The sequence below is a fragment of the Neophocaena asiaeorientalis genome, unplaced genomic scaffold, assembly GCF_003031525.2.
Source record: "Neophocaena asiaeorientalis asiaeorientalis breed wild unplaced genomic scaffold, Neophocaena_asiaeorientalis_V1.1 scaffold92, whole genome shotgun sequence".
Taxonomy (NCBI): Eukaryota; Metazoa; Chordata; class Mammalia; order Artiodactyla; family Phocoenidae; genus Neophocaena; species Neophocaena asiaeorientalis.
In genome coordinates, this window is record NW_020174057.1 from 3,153,809 (window position 1) to 3,162,524 (window position 8,716).

Consider the following 8,716-nt stretch of genomic DNA (forward strand, 5'->3'; position numbering starts at 1 on the left):
CCATGATCATACAATGGTCTCTGTGGAATCTCCACAGATTGAAATGATTTTCTGGGATAATAAATCTCCACTGTTAGTAGGAGCAGTTGCCATCCAGTCTCAATGTCCATACTCACTAAAGCAGCTAAAACTTTTAAGACTCCCATTAAATGACAGGGTTGTTTGCTTTCTTCCCCGCAAAGCGGTACTCACACTCTCTGCTCATCCTCGTGGCCTTGGGGAGGGGGAAAACCATCCCACATGAGGGATGACCTCATCTGGACGCTGGGTCCAGAACTGAGTCACTGACCTCTCTGGACGCTGGGCCCAGAATTCAGCTGGACCACCATCAGGGGAAATAAAATCATACAAAGAGGAAGGGGTGCAATGTGCAAAAGTTGAGAGTCAAAAAACTCTAGAGGAAGCAAAATATAAGAAGCTGGGGGCGTGGCCATCTTAGCTTGGCAGTGGGAAACTGCATAGATTTAGATTTTCCCGAAAGTGATTCTTTACCTTTGTCCAGTACCTGGAGTCTACAGAGATTTTTCACAGCTAGTGTCTCCTTTCATCCTTACAACTATCCTGAGAGGTTGGCAAATATTTTTATACCAATGTTTTAGAAGAAGAAACTGAGGAGAGTGTGTCCAGATCACACAAATTTACACAAGATGGAGCTGGGACTTAACCTGGGGCTTCTAAGACCAGTGCTCTTTCTACCACATTCTCCTGCCTCTCATACAGTTGGGGAAGAGGAAGATTCCAACGAATGTCAGGGGGAGCATATATTCAGGAACCCCATCACAGTGCCACAGAGGGAAAACACGAGACTGGGGTATAAAAGACCTGGCCTCCATTCCCAACCATTAACGCTTGAGATGTCAGTCTCCTTACCTCTGCAAAGAATAGGCAGCAATAAATGATTCAAAGTTCCCTCTTGTGTTTCTATTTCTTGAACGTGTGTCTTCTGTTATTTTAATGTATAACCTAGAAGAAATGCCAAAAAAAATTCTTGGAGTACATCACAAGTTCAGCAGCAATGATGGTACCTTTGACCTGATGTGACCACTATGGCTGAATTAAAAAGTTGAGATTTTCATTCATGGTTTCTTAGAATTAGGCCTCACTAAACGTCAGTTAACCTTTCCACATCTCAGCTTTCACATATGAAAAACAGGGATGACAATGCCTTCAGTACAGGCAAAAGGAATTTTCTACTCCTTCCTCCCTGCCATCTTGCTTTTTCCTAGCCTCCCTGCCACCAACCCAAGGGAAAAGGAGTTGCTAATCTGACTGGTCAGTGTCTGGGACCAGAAATAGAACCTTGTATAGTCAGCCCTCTGTATCCAGGGGTTCCATGTCTGCAGATTCAACCAACCGTGGACCAAAAATATTTGGAGATAAATTTCATAAAGTTGCAAAAAGCAAAACTTGACTTTGCCACTCGCCAGCAATTATTTACACAGCATTTACATTGTATTTGGTATTATAAGTAGAGATGATTTAAAGTATATAGGAGGTTATATGCAAGCACACACCATTTTACATAAGGGACCTGAGCATCCATGCATTTTGGTATCTGCAGAGTCCTGGAACCAATCCCTTGTGGATACAAAGGGACAACTGTAATTGGGGGCAGGGTTGCCATCCCTAGGAGTGGTTCTCTTTCTTTTCTATTGTATACAGTTGGGTGGGCAATAGGACTCCCCCTTCTCTCTGACTCTCCACCTCCTCTATGTAAGTGCCTAAGAAGGTAAGTTATTAGTCACCTTATTTTCTCTGTCATTTTGTCATCTTTCCTCCATGCATCCTTCTAGAGGGTACTAAGATCCCAAGATTTAGATTCAGGAAGAAGTAAGAGGTTTTCTTTAGACCTCAAGGCCTAAGGCATGTGCTTTTATTCACTTTTAATCAAAACCTTAATGGGGATTACTGGATGGTGGCTCAGTTAATAAAAAGCAGCACTGTCTTCTTTGACTCTTTCTAGGAACTGAGGTAGCTAGTCTCCCAGACAGTCCCCCGTGAGCCCCCAGATTCCTGGTGTTCATACCCTTTTGCAGTCCCCTCCCACACTGTACAGGGTTGATGGGTGTGACCAAGAGAATAAGGCATGAGTGATGGTATGTAACTTCTGAACTAGTTGTAAGAGACTCTGTGGCTTCTGTCTTGGTCTTATGGATCCTTTACTCCAGGGAAAGCCAGCTGCCATGTTTTGAGAAGCCCTATGGAGAGGCCTCTGTGATTCCTTCTAGAGCAAACCCATACTCTTCTCTTTCTGCCCCACCCCCACCCCGCCCCTGCACTGCCCCGTACCCAGCAGCACTCATTATACTTCATCATCCCGACATGAGGCCTTGTCTGACTTCCCCTTGCTCCATGAGGCCAGGAACGGACTATTTCTTACTAGTCTTTGAACCCTCAGTGCCTAGTGCAGTGCCTGGCACAGAGCAGTCTCTCAAGAAATGCTTGTTGAATAAACAAATGGAAGGAAATTTAGTTTTATATTGATAATCATACCTCATATGTAACTAATTTTTTTCCTTTTGTTCAAGTATCAATTTTTAACAGCTTTATTAGAGACAGAATTGATACACGGAGAACTGCATATATTTAATGTGTACATTTTGATCAGTTTGGACATACGCACATACCTGTGATACCTTCATGACAGTCAAGGTAACAGACACACTTCCAGCACAACACCTCCCAAGGTTTCCTTGTGTCCCTTTGGGCCTTTTGTTGTTGTTTTTGCTTGTTTGTTTTTTCTAGGTACGAACACTTAACACAAGATCTACCCATCTAAGTGTGCACTTAACAAATTTTGAGGTGCACGATAGAGTCTTGCTAAGTATATGCACTAGGTTGTGTAACAGATCTCTAGAATGCATTCATGTAGCATAACTGAAACGTTATACCCAGTGAACAACATCTTCCCATATCCCCCTCCTCCCAGCCTGTGACACCGCTACTGTATTCTCTGTTTCTCTAAGTTTGACTTTAGATACCTTATGTAAGTGGAATAATTCAGCATTTGTCCTTCTGTGGCTGGCTTATCTCACTTAGTGTAATGTCTTCAAGGTACATCCATATTGTTGCAAATGGCAGAACTTCCTTCTTCATTAAGGCTAAATAATGTTCACATTTTAAATGTCAAAAGTATAAGGTTTGAAATTTTTCTTTCAGTAGAAGCCAAATATAGAAATCTATACTAGATTTCATAGACGTTTAAGATCACTGAATAAGTCCGTGTGTAGAAATAAGGGACAAGTCTGAAGAAATCTCTGGTACTTAAGTAGGGGTTTCTATTTTGTCTCCAAATTCACCCTCATAATTTTAGTTCTAGTGTGTACCATAGGGTGAATCCCTTCTTCATAATTGGAGAACTTTATTTTTTCCCTTCTATGTCCATATGCCTACTTAAATTATACCCAGGGTTTATCAAATTATACTCAAGCTGAATATTTTGGCCCCAAAGATGTATTAATTCTAAGTCTCTTACTGTTGCCACTTTGGGGGTAACTGTTTTTACTCAATTATACAGTCCCCTGAGATTGGTGGATATTAATTCCAAAGACTGAGAGGACCTCTATGAAGCAAAAAAATGGAGGGCAAACCACGAAGCCCAGGCTGACATTTTCTTTGTCCCCTAAATTTGCATTCTCAGAATTGAGCCAAAGGCCCCACGAAATTTGTTCCCATCTTTCTGTACCTGCCTTCTCCTTCCCTCAAAAGCAGTCTTCAGAAGTTGATCAGTTGATTTATATGTAGGTACTGAAAGGTTCAAAAACTCAGAAAGAGGCCAAATTTATTTTAAAGATGAATAAGAAGAAAAATGAAGAGTTACCAGAAGGAAGAGGTATAAATAGACATTATACTCATGCTGTATCTACCTCTCTATACAAATTTGTGTGTGTGTGTGTGTGTGTGTGTGTATGTGTGTATACAAAAACAAAGCAGTCAAACTTCTGTACACAAACTTAGGTGACTGTGTGTGTGTACATACATACATATGTGTGTATATATACACATAGGCATATACATATATACAAATACTATATACGCATATGTTTTTAAATCACCCACTTCTTTGGTGTAGGGTACAGAGTTCTCATACTACTCTGGGATAATCTCTCAAGGAGCCCTTTTATCTGAACACACAGTTCTATTTATCCAGTTTCTGATGATGAGTCTCAGGGGCAACTTTATGCAATACATACTGGCTATGACACAAGGCTTCCCTACTTAAGTCAAATGTCCAAACTGAGATCCAGTAAGACAAACAGTACCTTCTCTTCTGCATGTGCCAGTGTCTGGGTATGTGGGATGGAATAAGACGCTGGTAGTGAGGAAGCCAAATCTTTTGAAAATTTTCATCCCCTCCCTTTTCCTAGATGATTCTGGGATTTAGATGTGCAACAAACAAAAAGAAGAGGGACGTTTTCTTGGAAGCTACAAAAGACCAATTTACTTTTTTTTTTTTTTGAGCGCTGCAAAACACACATAAAATAGGACATGTCTCTAAGAAGCTCTGACATATCTATCAGCCATGATCTCTTTTGTGTTAAAAGAAACCAGCCACAGAAATATTGTTGCTGCCAAAAAAGCATTGCCTGCATCCCTTTTCACTTCCTCCCTGCAAGGATGCTTCATCATATCATCACCAGAAGACAAAATCTGTTGCTTTGGGGCAGACAGTCAACGGAGGTTTGGTTGACTTTGTCACCTTGATGTGGTCACAGAGGTATTAGAGGTTGACCATGCAGCTGTTGGTTAAAAATGATAATCATCTGAAGAAAAGTACACATATACTGTCTCTACTTTCTTGGAACTGGGAGTTGGCTTCCTTGGACCATCTCCCCCTCCTTCCAGCTTCAAAAAAAGGAATTGCTAAATATTCAATTTGGTGTTTGCCTAAGGGTAGCTAAACAAGTCTCCTAGTGAGGTGTTTGTCTTTATTTCTGAGAAGGCAGCCTATCACTCAGTTTGATTCTAACAAAAATAAATCTCCCAAAACCAGCAGGGGAAAGGGGACTTATCAACAAAGGTCAACTAGAATAAATATCATCTCTAGTTGAAAATAAGGTTTTCTGTCAAAGCTACAGGAGCAACTGAAAGGCATAAAGAGATTTTTGGGTTCCAAAGAAGACCCGAAGACTCCAGCTGTCTGGTTGGTCTCCAAACATCAGGGAGTAAAGCAATATTTGAATAGTGTCAGCAAAAGTTTCTTCTTCAGAAGGGTTCCTTGGGTGGTGATGGGGTGTGTGTGTCAGGAATATATGGGGGACCACGAGGGGGTCAAACATTCTGTTCTTATGCTCCCAAATTGGCACTGTCTCAATCATATTCTTAAACTCACAGTTGTTAAGGTGATCATGAAGAACGTTAGAAGAAGCAGAATCGGAAAGCAAAACAGGGAGCTGCATAGCCTCATCCTAGGCTTGTTGCCTAACACTAGAATTGGTCTAGAATTCTGTAATTTTTCCCCCTGATCTCCAAAGAGACACCAGTTCCACAGCCAGAGCCAGTGTAAGAAAAAGTGTATTCAAAGCCTTCCTTCGGGGTGTGGCAACTACCTATTTTGCTCCTGGGTCACGGAGTACATCTGAACTCCAACTGCCATCCCTCTTCTACTTGAAGAAAAAAAAAAAAGCTGGTTAGCTCAAGATCATGGACTGAGCCAAGATGGCTACTTCTCCTTCCTCCCAAACACTAGGGAAATGAGATACATAACATAAGACACATAAGATACATAACATAAGACAAAGTCTTAGTCCTAGGTAAGACTGAGTCCTAGAAAACGCCAGTTGAATAGAAACTAAAGAAGTTCTGAGTAGTAGCAGACTGGCAGAAATACCAGAGAGATGAGAAACACAGCTGAAGGAGGGGGCTTCTGGATGAATAATTCTCTAGCCTGTAAACTTCATCAGAAAAAGTCATCATTTGTCTTATTCATTATTGTATCCTCTCTTCCTTGTATAGCTCCTGGCACAAAGTGGATGTTCAATAGTGACTATTAAATATGAATACACTGGTTTCCTAAGAGAAAAACAAACTCAGGGTCAGCAGGAGAGAAGTGTATTATGGGATATCGACCGAGGAGTTGAAGCACTGCCAGGTCACTGTCCCCCAAGTTGCACACTGAGGAGCTAGTTATGGTGTTTGCCCTCAGGCTCTTAGTAAAGAACCAGCCATGGGGGCCTCCTAGAATATTGGATGGGGCCAGACAGAACAGTAGGGCATGGCCCAGACATTACTGAATTGTTACGTAAGGAAAGGCAACTTGGAACAGGTGTGAAATCCTCTGAGGTGCTCCAAGGGGTAACTTTCCCTACTTGCTTATTTGAGGAATGCCTCCACCCTGCTGGCCCATCCCCCTGCCCATAAACCTTGGGGCACAACACATCTGTCAGTCAGTCATCACATTCCAGGGGCATGCCTGGTAAGGGCTGTTGGAAGAGGACCGTAACAATTGCTCAGGAAATGATATAGCTACAAATACTGATAAATGTACATATGGAAATGAACAACCCACAGGGGGAGACAAGATGGCGGAGTAGAAGGATGTGACCTCACCTCTTCTTACTGAAACACCAAAATCACAATTAACTGAACAACCATCAACAAAAAGATGCTGGAATCTACCACAAAGATACCCTATATCCAAAGACAAAGAAGAAGTTACGGCAAGACAATAGGAGGGGCGCAATAGTGATAAAATCAAATACCATGCACGCTGGGTGGGCGACCCACAAACTGGAAAATAATTATACCACAGAAGTTCTCCCACAGAAGTGAAAGTCTGAGCCCCGCATCAGGCTCTCCAGCCTGGGGGTCTGGCAATGGGAGGAGAAGCCCCCAGAGAATCTGAAAATGAGCAATCCAGAACCATCAGACCTTTGAACCAAACTCAAAGACTAAAAGCTGAACCAGTAAAGAACTTGTTGCAACAAAAATATAATTGAGGTTTTTTTCCTCTCCTGATAACAGGGAAAATAAAGGGAACAGTCAACAGGCTAGAGAAGAAACATAAACAGGCCTGAAAGAGTTAATCAATCTTAGATGTATTTTAACTGTTACTAATCTGTAGTGTCTGTAATTAGATTTGTCCTTCACAAAGTTAACCTGTCACCCCCCCTAACTTGATGTAAATTACGTTCTGCACCTATTACCCCCTAATTCTGTGTAATTTACATCCTGCACCTGGTATTTACTCTCCCTACACTTTCTTGTAGCAAATCACCCCTTGTAGCTATTTGCACTTCAGAAAGAAGGTCATAGGCCGATAACCCACAGACAAAAGGACTCAATTATGGGGCTGCCAGGCCCAATTACCAGGCTGCCTGACGCCAGCAGTGACTTTTAAAATACTGCAAGAAGAAGAACGCAAGGATCACCACTTTGATCCTTATCACTTACCCTGGACTACAAGTTCCACCTATAAGACCCCTGTAATTCCTCAGGAGACAGGGGCACAGCTCTTGAGGTGCTAGCCTGCTGTGTCTTCCCTTTGCCTGGCAGAGGAATAAAAAAGCCTCTCTATTTCTTTTCCTCCAGATCTCTGTCTCCATATTTCTATTCAGCATTGGTGAACAGGGAGCCAAGGTTTTTGGCAACAAACTGACATCTGAGGAATGAGCAAATGTAAGAAGCCTTGAAAATATTTTATTTAGTACCTGAGATACAATGGATATCACATCCATTAAACAAGAGTCAGCTGCCATAGAAAAAGCAGCAATCAGAGAAAAAGAAAGACATCTTAAAAATTAAAAATAATGATGAACAAATTCTAAAACTCAGTGTTGGAGATGAATTACAGAATAGATACAACTGAAAAGAGAAGTAGTGATTTGCAAGACCAAATCAAAGTATTTTTCCCTAAACATATAGCAAAAAAATCAAAGAAAAAAATGTTGAGTGAAAAGAAATATAGAATATTCAGATGAAAAAAAACCTGTTTAGTAGGAATTCTAGGACATAATGGGGGAAATGAGACCTGGCCCTCCCCACCATGACTCCCTGGAATAGAGCTCCTGTGACTTACTGTTTTGCTGAGAAGAGGGTCTGGGGAGTCCTGCCTCAATAACTCCCTATTTGTTATTTCTGTTGAACAATCTTCAGTCATTCTATCTTTATTCTTATGTATATGTTGTGCCTTTTATTTGGCTGTTTTTGAGATATTTTTCTTTATCCTTCCTTTTCAGCCATTTAACACAATGATGTGCCTTGAGATGAATTTCTTTTATGTATTTTCCTCTGGGGTTTACTGGGTTTCTTAGACTTATGGACTGATATTATTAAGCAAATTTGGAAAACTTCAGCCAAAAGTTCCTTAAATACTTTTTGCCCCATTAGTTCTCTCCTCTCCTTCTGAATAACACATACGTTAGATTGCTTATTTTCCGATAGTTAAGTGAGGCTCTGTTCATTTCTTTTCAAGCTTTTTTTTTTCTCTTTTCAGTTTGATGATATTTGTTGACTTTTCTTCAGGTTCCCTGATCTTTTCTTCTGCCATCTCCAAACTGATGTTAATCACACCCATTGTTTTTTCAGGTATTCTATTCTTTATTTGAGATATGGTATTTTTCAGTTCTGCGATTTCCATATATTTCTTTTTGTTTTTCAGCATTTTCATAATTTTCCCCAAATCCCCATGTCTTCACATATCATATCCACTTTTGTATAAATTATTTAACATATTTATAATAGTAATTTTAAAGTCTTTTTTTTTTTTTTTTTTTTT

General features: G+C 40.7%; 1 long non-coding RNA gene across 1 annotated transcript in view; it reads right to left on the bottom strand.

The window, feature by feature from the left end:
* Nucleotides 1–737: 737 nt before the first annotated feature.
* LOC112405826 (uncharacterized) overlaps nt 738–8,716 on the bottom strand; it is a 22,243-nt gene continuing 14,264 nt past the window's right edge. The window contains exon 4 of the long non-coding RNA XR_003004433.1: nt 738–963. This is a non-coding gene — a long non-coding RNA (uncharacterized LOC112405826). The remainder of the gene's footprint in view (nt 964–8,716) is intronic.